The sequence below is a fragment of the Mobula hypostoma genome, chromosome 2 (assembly GCF_963921235.1).
Source record: "Mobula hypostoma chromosome 2, sMobHyp1.1, whole genome shotgun sequence".
Classification (NCBI taxonomy): Eukaryota; Metazoa; Chordata; class Chondrichthyes; order Myliobatiformes; family Myliobatidae; genus Mobula; species Mobula hypostoma.
Window position 1 is genome coordinate 18,869,608 of NC_086098.1, and position 17,755 is coordinate 18,887,362.

General features: G+C 41.6%; 1 long non-coding RNA gene across 1 annotated transcript; it reads right to left on the reverse strand.

The window, feature by feature from the left end:
- Positions 1–2,280: 2,280 nt before the first annotated feature.
- On the reverse strand, positions 2,281–17,445 carry LOC134358326 (uncharacterized). The gene is made up of 2 exons (XR_010020854.1): positions 17,194–17,445; positions 2,281–2,463 (listed from the first exon to the last, which is right to left on the reverse strand). It is a non-coding gene; the product is annotated as an uncharacterized LOC134358326 (long non-coding RNA).
- Positions 17,446–17,755: the final 310 nt, after the last annotated feature.

Sequence of the window (17,755 nt, forward strand, 5' to 3'; positions counted from 1 at the left end):
CCAAGCGATGTATGGGTTAGGGATAGTAAGTTGTGAGCATGCTCTGTTGGCACCGGAAGCAAGGTGATTTTGTGGGCTGCCCCCAGCACATCGTTGGGCTGTACGGGTCATTGACACAAACAATGCATTTCACCTTGTCTTTCGATGTAACAAATAAAGCTAATCTAATCTTTATCTCTTCCTTTCCAGTTCTGATGAAGGGTCTCGGCCTGAAACATTGTCAGTTTATTTCCCTTCGTAGATGCTCTCTGACCTGCTGAGTTCCTTCAGCACTTTCTGTGTGTTGCTCTGGATTTCCAGCATTTGCAGAACCACTTGTGTCTCTGGCTACTTTGAGGAGTTCTTTCTTTAACTTCTAACACTAAAGGTCCTAATTTAACCCTCCCTGTCTCACACTATCTGTCCAAGCATTTGGGTGAAAATTAAAGTTGCATACTTACTGCTAATGAGGACGTATCTGTCACCACTTCAACTTTGCCCTTTTAAGAGACGGTAAAGGCACCAATTCCAGATAGGTAAGCTTCCAGACATAATTAAATAGGGCCATATTCAAAGATTTAGACTCCAATGTAAATGATACCAGTGGCAATGCTGCCAGAATAACTGCAAACAGATCCTGTTCCATAAAAGTCAGCAAATATTAATTTTTTTGTCATTTTTGGGAGCTGTCCATCTTCACGGATCAACGTTATTCACCATTTACCAGTATCAGGGGGTGTTGGTCGGGGTGCAACATGTAACAAAAAACAACATTCAACAACTATAAAGAACTATATAAAATACTGGAAAGTTGAGGTTAGGGTATGGATATGGAATGAAATGTGCTTAAGTCCATAAATACCAGCATATAAACAGTATTACAAAAATTGATTTAAAACATTTGCAGCACTGTACAGTGACGGGGGCAATAGACATGGGGGCTAACTAGAATGACTAATCAGAATAACTGATTGGGGGAAGAAACTTTTAAGGTACCATGAAGTTTTTACTTTATTTTGCAGGGAGGGTAGTGTCTGTAGTGATTTCTCCTGCCTCCTCCTTGGTCCTGAACACCTACAAGTCCTGCAGCGATGGCAGACCACAGCCAGTGGCCTTTTCTGCTGACCTGAATTAAAGCTCTGGTTTCATATGACTGGACCAATTAAATGTCTCTTCTCTAATTCTCTCATCACAGGTGGAAAGCCCACAGAGTTGAAGTAAATCATAGGCACAAAAAATTCTGCAGATGTTAGAAATCTAAAGCAACACACACTAAATACTGTAGGAACTCAGAAGGTCAGGCAGCATCTATGTTGCTCTTTGAAGTAAATGTACAAGACATAGTAGGAAACACTGGAGAACTGTTCTCTATGAGTTCTGTGACTGAGAGCCATCAATAATAAACCTTTATAAGACCTTGGTGGATATTATCTAACTGGACAACATTCGAAGTCACACCCTTGATGCCTTCTTTATTGTTACAATATCGATCTGCTGGAATATTGCCTTTTCAAATGATTACATCCTCTGAGTGATGCCTGCATGAAAGAAGTGTCAGTAAAAATGATGAATGAATTAGTTCAAGTTTTATTAAAAGTATTGATACCTTTTGCTTCATTATCATTTTGAAAGATTTTGTATCTTCTCTACTACAAACATAGAGCAAGGCAGTATTCTGGTCCACTTGGTGCAGGCATTTTCTCTCTCTCCATTTAATAATTTTTCTCTGCAAATACTACATGATGATGTATTTTGGTTCATAGACATCAAGTTCTTGCTACTTTTCAAAATAACTTTTTCTCCCTCTTTGTAATTAAATCACACTGTTTTTATATCATCTAGAGTTGGTGTCAGACATAAACCCCTAGCCAATTTCACTGTGTTGCTGCAGTCTGGATGTTTAAGATTGTACATGTTTTTGCACTGCACATAATTCACAAGTCCATTAGGATTATATTTCATTTTCTTTATGCTTTGAATATCTATCACTGTAGAATAGATATCTTGCATGTGAATCACTTTTGTTTTCTTGTCTCTGCTCTCATGAAGAACTGCATTGGCACAAATAAAGAGAAATATGCCAGTCCCCATAACCATTGGCCCTAAAATCTTCAGCTTGTCAGAGTGTATGTAACTGGCTACAAATCCAGAAATAATCTCCAAGGAAGTGGTCTTTGCTGTCATATTGCTGGTGGTGTTATACGATATGGTTTCAGAAATCTTATAGGCTAGAGGCCAATAGCCCATTACCACCATTACAATTCCTCCCAACACTACCAAGATACCAAAGGCAGTAATCAGTCCTGGAACAGAACACAGTTTTAATTTGGCTTTCAGTATTACCACGTTATTTTTAGATTTTTTGGATCCTTTCTTTTGGCATTTATTTGTACGGGGACAAGATTGAAAGGACTTATTTGTCCTGGCTGTAATACGAAGAACACCTCCTGTTGCTAACATGATCAATCACCTTCAAAGCTATACCTGGAAGAAAAAAAAATAAGGAATTAGTTTCAATAGGTACATTTAATGTCAGAGAAATGTATACAATATACATCCTGAAATTCTTTTTCTTCACAAACATCCAGGAAAACAGAGGAGTGCCCCAAAGAATCAATGTTATGTAGCCCCCCCGGCCACCCTCAGGGTCGCTCGGCTCGCTGTCATCTAGGGAAACAGCCTCGGCCCCGCCAAGTTAAAACCCCAAAGCCTCCCCCCAGCTGCCCCCTCCCACGCATAAGCAGCAGCAAACCAACGACTCGCTCACCAGCAAAAAAGCATCGGCACCCTCCACTGAGCACTCAAGTGTGCAGCAAAGCATCAATAAATTCAGATTTGCAGTGTCCCAAAGACTACTCGTTCACTTGGTAATTCAACCTACCACAGCCTCTCTCTCTCTCCCTAATAAGGGAATAGTCATACTTTATTGATCCCAGGGGAAATTGGTTAAAGATTGGAAAAAGAGGTGTCCATGTTTGAATAAAGAACAGCTCACTTAACACAGTGAGAAGTCTCTGCTTTTCTAACAGTTGATGATTTAATATAAAACTTTTCTCTAAAAATAAACTGTATTATATATAAGTAAAGGCATCCGTTAGTCTTGCGAGACCATGGACCTGCGCCTGGAAAGTCTTCACTCTCCAGGGCACAGGCCTGGGCAAGGTTGTATGGAAGACCAGTAGTTGCCCATGCTGCAAGTCTCCTCTCTCCACGACACAGATGTTGTCTAAGGGAAGGGCACTAGGACCCATACAGCTTGGCACCGGTGTCGTCGCAGAGCAATGTGTGATTAAGTGCCTAGCTCAAGGACACAACACGTTGCCTTGGCTGGGGTTCGAACTCACAACCCTCAGGTCGCTAGCCCAATGCCTTAACCACTTGGCCACGTGCCCACACTGTATACATATGCATACATATGCATATAAATTGAAGTATTTTATATATACGAATAACTAAAGTCTTTAGATTCAAAGTTCAAAGTACATTTATTATCAAGGTACAGGTGTCCCCCGCTTTTCAAATGTTCGCTTTACGAAACCTCACTGTTATGAAAGACCTACGTTAGTACCCTGTTTTCGCTTTCAGAAGGTGTTTTCACTGTTACGAAAAAAAAGCAGCTTGCGATAAAAATCAGTGCGCGATAAAAGGCAGCGCGCGCCCTGAGCAGTCGCTCTCCCCAGATTCGGAACCGCATTCTCACCGGCATTACTTAAACACATGCCTGTGAGCAGCCATTTGCAAGATGAGTTCTAAGGTATCAGAAAAGCCTAAAAGAGCTCGTAAGGGTGTTACACTTAGCGTAAAACTAGACATAATTAAGCATTTCGATCATGGTGAATGAAGTAAGGACGAAGTAAGTTTGGCTTGTGGAAGTTGACGAAGATGATGTTGAAGAGGTTTTGGCATCCCATGACCAAGATCTGATAGATGAAGAGCTGATGCAATTGGAAGAAAAAAGGATAACAATCGAAACCGAATGCAATAGCAAACTGAACGTGAAGCAACTGCGTGAGATTTTTGCTGCAATGATAAAGTACGACTTTAATTTTGAAAGGGTACGTAGGTTTAGGGGATATTTGCAAGATGGTTTGAGTCCTTTCAAAGAACTGTGTGATAGAAAAATGCACAAGACTCAGTAGTCAAGCAAGCCTTCCACATCAGCCACAGCAGACGACGAACCTCAACTTTCGACATCGAGGCGGGCAGAGATAGAAGATGACCTGCCTGCCCTAATGGAAATAGACGATGACGAGATGACACTCCAGTGTCCCACCACCCCAATCCCCAGGCCACAGACAGATACCGATTCATGGAGAATGCAGCGGTAGCCGGGAGGCACACAGCACATCTTTAAGAAAAAAGCCGAAATACACATGCTAATTAATTAGGTGCCACCCGACACGTAATTGTTGGCCCAGATCAGAGACGACGCAATCGGAAATCAGCACTGATCTGGGCTGACAATTACGTGCCGGGCGGCACCTAATTAATTAGCATGTTTGTTTCGGCTTTTTTCTTAAAGATGTGCTGTGTGCCTCCTGGCTACCGCTGCACCCCTGCATGCTTCGCGGCAATGTATCACTCTGTGGCCTGGAGGGTGGGGACCACTGCACCACCCCAGCCTGCGACGACTCAGTCTAGCACACCATCAGTGTGCTTGCCGCTGAAGCAATTCTAGTAAGTGATACTACGCTCTACATACATTATTTCTACTTTATATAGGCTGTGTATTTTTACATGTTATTTGGTATGATTTGGCAGCCTCATAGCTTAAAGGTTACTGGAGAGCGCTTGCGCTGTGTCTTTCCCAACACCGCTTGCATGAGATTTTCTGCCGACGGCGCTTGCGTGAGATTTTTGGTTGACGGCCCTTGCGTGAGATTTTCACTTTGGCGAACAGTGCAGTAATGATTGTGGAAAAGTATTTCTACTTTATATAGGCTGTGTATTTATCATATCATTCCTGCTTTTACTATATGTTACTGTTGTTTTAGGTTTTATGTGTTATTTGGCAGGTTATTTTTGGGTCTGCGAACGCTCACAAAATTTTCCCATATAAATAAATGGTAATTGCTTCCTCGCTTTACGACATTTTGGCTTACGGAGCGCTTCACAGGTACACTCTACCTTTGGATGGCGGGGGAAACCTGTACTTTTATTATACAACCTTGAGATTCATCTTCCTTACAGGCAGCCACAATACAAAGAACCCAAAAGAACCTATAATAAAAAGACCGTCAAACACCCAATGTGGAGAGAGTGAGAGAAAAAAAAATTATGCAAACACTAAAAGTAAGCAAACATATTCAGAACAAAAGTGAGTCCATACGGCAGCTAGAAAGACCACAGCCTCAGCCTCAGTTCAGCGCAGAGCCGAGTAAACATCACAGACACAGACCCAGAGCAGCTGAAGCAGGCCTACAAATTAATAATGGGAAATAGAGAAATGGCCTGGACTTTAAAGAAATATTTGTCTGTCTTCGTGGTAAGAAAAACTGAAAGCATCCTGATCAAAGTCAAAATCTGGTTTGTACAAACACTCATATTCATCACAGAAAATTACATTACTAATAGGACTAAAGGCAGATAAGTTCCTTGCACCTGACAGTTTGCATTTTCTCGTAAAAGTATTATCTGCAGAAATGATAGTTGCATAAGTTGTGATCTTCCAAAATTCCCTATTTCTGGAAATGTCCCTGTAGATTTTAAAACTGCAGTTGCAATTCAAGTTGTATAGGGTGTCCAAGGAGGGGCTGATCCTCTGGTGGAGGGGCTGATCCTCGGGTGGAGGGGCTGATCCTCTGGTGGAGGGACTGACCCTCTGGTGGAGGGGTTGACCCTCTGGTGGAGGGGTTAATCCTCTGGTGGAGGGGCTGATCCTCTGGTGGAGGGGCTTGTCGTATCCATTCCAGGGCAGCTCACTCATCAGAGCTGTTCTCAACTACCTACTATCAAAAAAATAACTTGGGCAAAGGAACCAAGTATATTTAAAAACGCAAACAACAGGAATTCTGCAGATGCTGGAAATTCAAGCAACACACAACAAAGTTGCTGGTGAACGCAGCAGGCCAGGCAGCATCTGTAGGAAGAGGTGCAGTCGACACTTCAGGCCGAGACCCTTCATCAGGTCTAACTGAAGGAAGAGTGAGTAAGGGATTTGAAAGCTGGAGAGGGAGGGGGAGATCCAAAATGATAGGAGAAGACAGGAGGGGGAGGGATAGAGCCGAGAGCTGGACAGGTGATAGACAAAAGGGGATACGAGAGGATCATGGGACAGGAGGTCCGGGAAGAAAGACAAGGTGGGGGGGGGGGACCCAGAGGATGGGCAAGAGGTATATTCAGAGGGACAGAGGGAGAAAAAGGAGAGTGAGAGAAAGAATGTGTGCATAAAAATGAGTAACAGATGGGGTACAAGGGGGAGGTGGGGCATTAGCAGAAGTTAGAGAAGTCGATGCTCATGCCATCAGGTTGGAGGCTACCCAGACGGAATATAAGGTGTTGTTCCTCCAACCTGAGTGTGGCTTCATCTTTACAGTAGAGGAGGCCGTGGATAGACATGTCAGAATGGGAATGGGATGTGGAATTAAAATGTGTGGCCACTGGGAGATCCTGCTTTCTCTGTTGCACAGAGCGACTGAGGAGAACCCAAATGCAGGACACCGGCACGTCGATTGAGTTGGGGATGCTGGCGTAGACGTGAACGTAGAACAGCAAACCAAAGGAATCTTGACAAGGAGACGGGATTTACAGGGATCATCTTGAAACTAGAGCAGAACTAGGAACTAAACTTAGAACTAATGGTTTGAAGCAGACAAGAGAACAAGGTATCACACGAGAATAACCTGGCAACCTGAGCTAGAGCAGCCATCATACTTATTTCACAGTCTCTGATGAAAACCAGGTGTACTGTAATTAGGTAAACTAGCAGCAATTGGAAATCTAATGACTGAAATTAGGGCATAATCAGGGAGAAAAGAGTGTTAAAGGGGAACAGCCAACTGGAACCATGGCACTATATCGCCATTTCAGTATGTAAAGTCATTTCTGAGGATGAGGCCAGTGCATAGAAATTGACTTTCATTCCTTACATGGATTTTGCACTGACACCCAGTTTATCTCATAGGTGAAATTTCCATATAAGAAAAGATTCATCCACTTCTTTGCAACATACATCAAAGTTGCTGGTGAACGCAGCAGGCCAGGCAGCATCTATAGGAAGAGGTGCAGTCGACGTTTCAGGCCGAGACCCTTCGCCAGGACATCCACTTCTTTGTTGTGTTAAGACACAGACTGTGCATCTCCTCCGACAAACATCTATAGATGCGTGATGGAGAGTATATTACCCGGTGGTATCACAGTCGCAGACAGAATCACCAATGCGCTTGAATGGAAAACCCTACAAAAAGTAGAGGATACAGCCCAGTCCATCAAAGGTAAAGCTTTCCCCACCGTTGAGCACATCTTGATGCAAAACAGCATCCATCATCAGGGCCCCTGACACCCAGGACATGTTCTCTTCTCACTGCTGCCATCTGGAAGGAGGTGCAGGAGCCTCAGGACTCACACTACCAGGTTCAGAAACAGTTATTACCCCTCAACCACCAGGCTTTCGAACTGGAAGGGATAATTTCACTCAACTTCACTCGCCCCCATCTCTGAACTGTTTCCACAACCTTCAAGGACTCTTCATCTTATGTTCTTGATATTTATTGCTTTTTTTTTTACTTTTTGTATTTGCACATGGTTTTTTTTGCCTGTCCTGTTGAGTATAGTCTTTTGTGGATTTGTGCTACGTGGATTTACTGTGTATGCCCACAGTAAAATGGATCTCCATAAGGTATCACTGAGATATAGGAGCAGAATTAGGCCATTTGGCCCATCGAGTCTGTTCTGCCATTACATCATGAAAATGAATCTCAGGGTAGTATACTGTAATATATATGTACTTTGATAATAAATTTATTTTGAACTTTGATTTTATATTCTGCCCACGTTCTCATTATCTCCTTCCAGTCTCTACCGCTCACGTACACACTGACAGTCATTTACAGTGCCCGGTTATCCTGCCGTCTTTGGAATGTGGGAGGAAACAAATGTAACTATTTAAAAACCACTCAGTGACAGGGAGAATGTGCAAACATCATGCAGGCAGCTTCGAAGGTCATGAGTGAACTTTGGCCTCTGGCTGTAAGGCTGCAGCTCTGCTAGTTGCACAATCGAACAGACTGCAGAACTGCTGAAAGATGGTGAAGTTCATACAGATCTGGGTGTGTTTGGACATGAATCACTGAAAATTAACGTGCAGGTAAAAAAGCAATTAAAATGTCAAACAGGATCTTGGCCTTTATTTCAAGAGAATTCTTAATATAAAAGGAAGGATGCCTTCCAGCAATTAATTATAGCCCTGCTGAAACTGTAACTGATACAGTTAGGGTGCCTACGACTTTTGCAAAGTACTATCGTATTTTCATGTATTGCACTGTACTGCTGCCACAAAAATAAACGATTTTCCTGACATATGTGAGTGATGATAAACCTGATTCTGATGTGGGTCTCTATTGTGGACTGAGAGTGGGAAGGGGGCAGGGAGAGGTGAATCATGGTGAGGATGCTAAGAGGATGCAGGGTGACTGAGGATGCTAAGAGGATGCAGGGTGACTTGGATAGGTTAGGTGAGTGGGCAAATTCATGGCAGATGCAATTTAATGTGGATAAATGTGAAGTTATCCACTTTGGTAGCAAAAATAGGAAAACAGATTAGTATCTGAATGGTGGCCGAATAGGAAAAGGGGAGGTGCAACGAGACCTGGGTGTCGTTATACACCAGTCATTGAAAGTGGGCATGCAGGTACAGCAGGCGGTGAAAAAGGCGAATGGTATGCTGGCATTTATAGCGAGAGGATTCGAGTACAGGAGCAGGGAGGTACTACTGCAGTTGTACAAGGCCTTGGTGAGACCACACCTGGAGTATTGTGTGCAGTTTTGGTCCCCTAATCTGAGGAAAGACATCCTTGCCATAGAGGGAGTACAAAGAAGGTTCACCAGATTGATTCCTGGGATGGCAGGACTTTCATATGAAGAAAGGCTGGATGAACTGGGCTTGTACTCGTTGGAATTTAGAAGATTGAGGGGGGATCTTATTGAAACGTATAAAATCCTAAAGGGATTGGACAGGCTAGATGCAGGAAGATTGTTCTCGATGTTGGGGAAGTCCAGAACGAGGGGCCACAGTTTGAGGATAGAAGGGAAGCCTTTTAGGACCGAGATTAGGAAAAACTTCTTCACACAGAGAGTGGTGAATCTGTGGAATTCTCTGCCACAGGAAAGAGTTGAGGCCAGTTCATTGGCTATATTTAAGAGGGAGTTAGATATGGCCCTTGTAGCTACGGGGGTCAGGGGGTATGGAGGGAAGGCTGGGGCAGGGTTCTGAGTTGGATGATCAGCCATGATCATAATAAATGGCGGTGCAGGCTCGAAGGGCCGAATGGCCTACTCCTGCACCTATTTTCTATGTTTCTATGTTTCTATGGTTGGGAAAAGGGGAAGGGAGAGGGGAGGGAGCAGTAAGCACCAAAGAGATGTCCTGTAATGATCAAAAACTAATTGTTTGGAATCAAATGACCCTGGGCTAGTATCTCAGGGCTGGGTGTGTCTGCACCCACGCCTGGCACTCCTCTCCACCTGTCCCACACCCCTCCCGCAGCACTCCAGCCTCACCATTCCCAACATCCTTTGCTCCCTGTTTACAAACACACTCACTGTTCCATGTTGACAAATACAGTACTGTGCAAAGGTCTTAGGCATTCTAGCAATATATATGTGGATAAGACTTTTGCACAGTACTGTATATTGTGTACAATTTGCCCTCCTCAGAAGGGTGTACAGTGTGGTGATATCACGTGCAATGATGTGCCAGTGCCTGATTGGACAGAGCACTGAGCATGCGCCGGGTTTGCCAGAATGTTTCAGCACGTGGTGGGGTTAAGACATGTTTGCTTATTACTGTAAATAAAAGGTCTCTAATTCTTCTAGAATATGATTCTTTGTTGTTAACCCACGGTACGTTTAAATAGAAGAGATATAACACGGTGTCAGAAGTGCTTTTGGAAGAATAATACGGGAGAATTGAGAATCGAGGATAATGGAAAAAAGGAGAAGAAGAAAAAAGTTCGAACTGCAAACAGTAAAATGGAAGGTTTACAAAGCTGTGCTCCGCTCCATATAACTGGGAATGCAGCGGTAGAGGTATATAATAATTTTGTCTTTGAAGAGGGAGATAATTTCAATTTATAGTCGATAATGGACAGATTTGAAATATTTTGTATACCTAAGTGCAATTTAACGTAGGAATGATATAAATTCTTCACATGTGCACAGACAGCTGCTGAAATGATTGATCAGTATGTTACTGAGTTAAGAAAACGTAGTAGCACGTGCAAGTCTGGATTGCTCACAGACTCTCTTATTAAAGATAAACTAGATTGTGGCTTTCGAGATAATGCACTGAGAGAAAGGCTGATGACAGAGCAAGATTTAAATCTTGAAAAAGCTTTCGCGATCTGCAAAGCTTTTGAGACCGTAATGTCACAGGGTGAAGAGCTTTTTGTTGAAAACTGTAATATAAATGCTGTAAAAAAGTGGGAATATATCATGAAATATAATAATATGTCGACAAAACCGATGGAGAGCAAGACGGCATTTGAAAAAAGTCATGTGTTCGCTGTGCGCGGGAAAACTGTCCAAATCAGTGTTTCGCATATGGCAAAATTTACTACAACTGCGATAAGATTAATCATTTTTCACGCTGTTGTAGAAGTAGAAAGAAGGAATATAAATTGACTAGTAAATGCAGTGATTGAAGATGAATGTGAGCAATTTTATATAGATGTGCTTTATGAAAGTGCTGACACGGGGAATATAAAAGCAGCAGCTGCAGTTTCTGAGACGACCAAACAGGAGGCAATTGATGATGTGAAAAAGCAGTGGCAGGAAGAGGTTTCTTCAATGCAAACGATAATGAAAGAGACTCTGAGAGAATATGAGACTCAGTCTCATCACTGTCTAGAGCAAGAACACTCACAGTGGGCACAGTATAAGCAAGAAGTGAAAGCACACGTAACGGAATTGAGAAGTTGTATTGAATTGATGTAATCTCAGCATAAAAAAGAGATTACACAGTTAATGAATGAATTAGATGAAGAAAAGAAGATTCGTATTTCATTACAAATGGAAGTGGAAGGAATTTGGAAAGATACAGTCCAAACAGAAGCAGGGAAGCAGATTGCTGAGGAGGATAGCGTGAACTGCTTACCTGAAATTCCAGATTCTAACCGGAGGCATGTTAGAGTATACCAAAGTGCACATGCGCCGGTCGTGCATGCAGCCTGCTACAGCCGTTCCGATCTATTCTTACTTTCTTCCTCTTACTTTTTAATTTATGTTTTTTTTGTATTTTTTTTCTTTTCTCACGGTAACACGTCGAAGCTGCACACTCTCTAACATGCTGGTAGAGAGAGTTTTATTTGGGTTTTCTTTAGCGCTGGAAATGGTTACATCCCGACACGCGGGACAGAAGCAAGGTCGCATTGTGTATTCCACGGACCAGCAAATCCCGGCCGGCTTAGCGAACAGAGCAGCGGACACCCCTGCTGAAATCCAGAGGAAAACACACAGAGGATGCAGAGGGGGATCACAAAGCCGAGGAAAGAGGACCTGGTCGAGACAACAGAGACTTGGAGAAGAGGAGTTCGGTGGGTAATACCGTTCCAGCTGACCGGAAGTGCACTGAGAGCGGTAAGCGTAAAGGAGTTGGGTGCTTACTGACCTGGTTAACAACGGATGGTGCAATCCGGGGCATATTACGATTGAGGAACATGTTTGCAGACTGGATATTGAACTTTTTACTGTTGGGCTTCGGCCACATTCCACCGTAATACAACACTTGGCAGCGCGGGAGGTCGTTCCTGCCTGTGGCCATCGAACGTGCAGCTCCTCCCTTGGAGGGCCAGACACCCTGAGCCAATAGACTGGTCCTGGACTTATTTTCCATCTGACATAGTTTGCATTTTGTTGTTTGACTGTTGGGGGTTTTTGTATTGCTATATTTATGCTCTATTCTTGGTTGGTGCGGCTGTAATGAAACCAAATTTCCCTCGGGATTAGTAAAGTATATTTATCTATCTATCTAAAAAGTTTGGTTGAGATACATAAAGAAAAGCTTAGAGCAGGAAAGAAGAAGAAAAAGAAGAAGCACAAGAAGAGTGATGGCTCAGATAGCGAAGAGCCAACTTCAGACTTTCAGTTAGCTGATATAGATCTGTTTATTGGTTCATGTTGTTATTTGTTTTTCTTTTTAAGGAAAAGAAGATGTGATTCTTCAGAGAATCAGTTAACTGACGCAGATGAGACAAAACATGTAAATAACAATGAAACAAAAAATCTGTGTGTACCACTTAGAAGGTCTACTTGTGTTCATAAACCCACAGAGAGACTGATAGAGACTTGTTGAATTATGTATTTGCTTTGATTAATGTTGTTAATAGTGTTTCTTTTTAAGGAAAGCAAGATGTGGTGATATCATGTGCAATGATGTACCAGTACCTGACTGGACAGAGCACTGAGCATGCGTGGGATTGCCAGAATGTTTCAGCACTTGGCAGGGTTAAGACATAAACAACAGGAATTCTGCAGATGCTGGAAATTCAAGCAACACACATCAAAGTTGCTGGTGAACACAGCAGGCCAAGCAGCATCTGTAGGAAGAGGTACAGTCGACTGCACCTCTTCCTACAGATGCTGCTTGGCCTGCTGCGTTCACCAGCAACTTTGATGTGTGTTGCGAGGATTAAGACATGTTTGTTTATTACTGTAAATAAAAATCCTCTAATTCTTCCAGAATATGATTCTTTGCTGTTAACCCACAGTATGTTTAAATAGAAGAAATATAACATACAGTATTAGTGATAGTAGGAATGTAACAAAGGTTTATCAGATTGATTCCTGGGACTGTAGATTTGATGTACAAGGAGCAAAAGTATGCTGGGAGCTCAGCAGACTGAGTGGTGACTTTATTGAACAATACAAAATTCTACAGGGCTTGAAAGGGTAAATGCAGGAATGGTATTTCCACTAACTGAGGTGTCTATAACCAGTCATCAGTATCTGATAGTAAGAGACTAGCTTTCAGGACTGAGATTGAGAAGATTCTATCACTAAGTTTAAACCATAATAAGTTTATTCAGATCAATTAGCTAGGAAAAATTTGAAAAAACAGAGATTTGAACTTTGAAGCTTAAGAATTGAAGTACCATGGAGAGCATTGTAACTAGCTGCATCACTGACTGGTATGGGGGTGGGAGGTTTCCTACACGGGATCAAAATAAGCTGCCAAAAGTTGTGAATTCAGTCAACTCCATCATGTGCACTAGCTACCATTGTAATGTTTGGATCTATTTCTTTTAGAGCAATGACCACCAACCCTGAGCACTACGTATTGATCCATTGTTTGCACATGTACTGTCTACGCATGATCATTGTTCTCTTGCTCTCTTGCTGCAATGTGAGAACACTAGTTAAAGCCATCTCCTGCATGCAAGTTTTTATTTAATTGACATGTAGTTGTGCACAGACACAACAAATTGGGAACAAGGATGGCATCTGAATGTCAGAGGATATCCCCAACCGCATCAAGTTACAGGACAAAACAGCATGAGTTAAACACCACGAGAAAGCCATCATGGACGCTAACAAACGCATGATTACATTGCACAGTAACAGTGAAAAATGCACTGGACTTAAAGTGAAAATAATGTGGCGATGGCTTCAGTTGGGAAAATTGACAAATTTGATAGTGCTAATGAAGGCTGAGAGTCATATTTCGAGAAGTTGAACTGATTGTAAAGCAAACACATGGAAGAGCAAAAGAAAAGCCCTACATTTCCTAGCTTAATGGGTGCAAGAACATACAGTCTCTTACAGGATTTACTAATCCCTGCAAAGCCAGCAAGCAAGATGCTTGACAAAATTGTTACAATTTTACAAATTATTCAGAATCAGAATCAGAATCCTTTATTATCGCCAAGTATGTGGACACATACAGGGAATTTGATGCCAGTTTCCCTGAGCTCTCACTGTACAGAATCAAAAAGCAAACAAAACAATAGTGCAACTAATCGTGAACTATATACAATGAGGTATACCTGTGTATGTACAGGTGGACTTGGTTTATAATAAACTAAAATTCAAGTGTTCATAAGACTGATGGCATACGAAAAGAAACTGTTCTTGTACCTATTCGTCCTGGCATACAGTGAACTAAAGCACCTACCAGAAGCCCTAAATTCAAGTCCTAAACCACTGGTAACAACTGAGAGATATAGATTTTACAAAATGAACCAGTCAAAAGATGAAAACCTTTTGGAATACATCGTAGAACTCTGCAAACTTTCCCAATACTGTGACTTTAGAGATGAATTTTCCGATGCACTAAGCCTTAGCGACTAGCGGACAGTGTTCTTTGTGGCATGCAGAGCCAAAACACTCAAATGAGGCTACTGTCCGAAAGAAACCTAGCCTTAGAATAGGCATTGACATTCATAATATCATTAGAAACTGCAGTAAAGGATGCAGCAGAACTACAGAAAGTGAGGTTAGAATGTGAAATGCAAAAAATGCCCCTGAAAGGAGCAAAGGGCCAAAAATGTTATCAATGTGGCAAATACTCCCATGATGCAAATGACTGTTGGTTCAAAGAAAATGTCTGCAGAAAGTATCAGAGACAAGGTCACATAGGATATGCAAGGCATTCAAAAAGCAAAACTGAGTGAAAAGTCTCAAACACAAAACTAAGCAAATGCATAAAGTTGGAGAATGTAACACAGAATCGGACAACATAGAGTCTGACAAAGGTGAAATGACATGCCTAGAACTGTGTAGTATAACTGAAGCAGATCACAAAGTTAACTGAATCACAATAGATGTGTCTGGTGTAAAACTCAAAATGGAGTTGGATACAGGGTCAGCTTTGTCCATAATTCCAGAGGATGACTACGACAGACCATTAGAGAAGAGCTCAGTGATGCAAAAGAGTGTCTCCCAAAGGCAAACTGAAATTAAATGTGGTGTATGGAGGCCAGAGACAACAGTTAGAGATTTAAGTATTGAAAAATGGATAGCCAGCACTTTCCGGACTTGAACAGTTGAGAAAAATCCATCTAGACTGGCACTCAAACAAAGCTCTCAATGTGTCATCAACAGGCATCAGCAGCCCAAATGGTAGCACTAACCAGAGATTGGCACAGCAGCTTAATGCTAATGGGAAGGAGATCGGTAAACTCAAAGGCCTGAATTAAATTGAATGAAGCAGCAACACCAAGATTCCACAAAGCCTGTCCAATGCTTGACACACTACATCCTAAAGTGGAAAATGGGTGCTGTACTGCAGAGAATTTAGAATGTGGGTTCACGGAAGGGAAAATTAAATGTTTGGTACATATACAGTTTTAGGTTGCATTAATCTAAAGGGAGAGGAAGTGTAATGAATGAATCTATTTCTTTTAGAACAATGACCCCACCCTTAGCATCATGTATTGATCTGTTGCCTGTGCATGCGCAGTTGTCTACATATGTGGATTATTTTCTCTCTCTCTCATGCTGCGATGTGACTGCACCAGTTAAAGCCGTCTACTGCATATGTACTTATATTTAATTGATATGTAGTTGAGCACAGGCACAACAACCATAGCATCCAGGAGTGATGCCTCAAAAAGGCAGCGTCCAACATTAAGGACCCTCATCACCCAGGACATGCCCTCTTCTCATTGCTACTGTCAGTGAGGAGGTACATCCTGACTGGCTGCATCACTGCCTGGTATGGGAACTGTTTCAGGACTCTGCAAAGAGTGGTGCGGACAGCCCAGCACATCTGTAGTTGTGAACTTCCCACTATTCAGGACATTTACAAAGAGAGGTGTGTAAAAAGGGTCCGAAGGATCATTGGAGACCAGAGTCACCCCAACCACAAACTGTTCCAGCTGCTACTACCCGGGAAATGGTGCTGCAGCATAAAAGCCAGGACCAACAGGGTCCAGGACAGCTTCTTCCACCAGGACATCAGACTGATTAATTCATGCTGACACAACTGTATTTCTATGTTATATTGACTGTCCTGTTGTATGTACTATTTATTATAAATTACTATAAATTGCAATTTGCACATTTAGACAGAGACATAACATAAAGATTTTTACTCCTCATATATATCAAGGATGTAAGGATTAAAGTCAATTCAATTCAATTCAATTCAATTCAGGAGCTTGAAGGCACGCACTCAATGATTCTGGAACAACCCCAATGCCATCAGATTTCTGAATGGACATTGAACCCATGAACTCACTACCTTTTACCCACTATTTATTTAATTTAGTTATTTTATGCATATACTTACTGTAATTCACAGTTTTTACTATATATTGTATTGCACAGCTGCCACAAAAACAAAAAAATTCACAACGTGTGCGGGTGATATTAAATCTGATTCCAATGCAAAAGTATCCATTTAGCAGTGCAGAAGTTGTATATAAAAAATGTTGCTTCAGAGGTTGATTGAACGCAGCAGATTTTATTTTTTTAAATAAATAATTCTAAGCGCACTTGCCAAAATTTGCAAGTCAGGAGCCACTGCTGAGTCATTAGGATCTCTTCACCAAGGGGTCTGTGGACGATTAATCTCTAAATTCAAGGCAGCAACTGAGTGATTTTTGAATATTAAGGGATCAAGGGATGTGGAGTTAATACAGTAAAGCAACATTGAGATCAGTCATTATCTTAATTAATAGTTGCATCGGCATGATAGGCTGAATGGCCTCCCTGGTTTTTGCTTTTATATTGTTATCCCCTTGTTAGAATACATAACAATCTTATAAACAGTCCCATTAATCACTAATGTATTATGAATGAAAAATCAGAGAAGCAGACTTTAATGACTACCATCTGTAACAGTACAAAGAAACACTCTAATCTAATCTAATCTAATCTTTGCTTTAAAAACAATGGCTACTCATACTATGCCTTCTACCATAAAGTTTAATCCATGGTGCATTTAACCAAGTCACTTAGCTAGGGAAAATTTAAAAATCAGATCATTGAAGTTTGAAGAGATCGCACTCAATCAACACAGCAGAGGTTGTTGATAAAAATAGAAACATTTCTACTTACCCTGAAAAGGCTTGGCTGATGTTGGGCCTCTAAGACCAATAATTAAAGATACAGAGAGAAAATGTCTGTCAAGATGATAACCTTTTCAGCATTGTCAGAGTCAAATGTAATAGAACAGTGGCAGACATCGATCAGTTTCAGCAGATTTCTAATTTTTTAAGTAAATAATTCAAAGTCCGCCTGCCAAAAATCATAAATTAGGAGGTTTTAGTCTGTTGTCTGGAAGAGTAGAGCACATCTCCTTATTTTGGAGTTGCTTCGTAGCGATTTTGTTGACTTAGATTGCTGAAAGCTGTTGGCATCTTGATGTAGCTAACATTATCCTGATTCTCCTGTTGCTATGATACCAATCAGTGACACACAGGATGCAAGTAATTCCTTCCTTTACTTGTCCTTCCCTGAATAATCTCCACAAAGCTCCATTTCATTTCCTACTTTCTAAATCAAAGCTTTTTAAAGGATAATTTAGGAGTGAAGTATACCAAAATGTATCAAGCAATTTCAAACATAAATGCCACAAATACATTTGTAAACAAATTGTAGCCAAATTACACAAGACAAT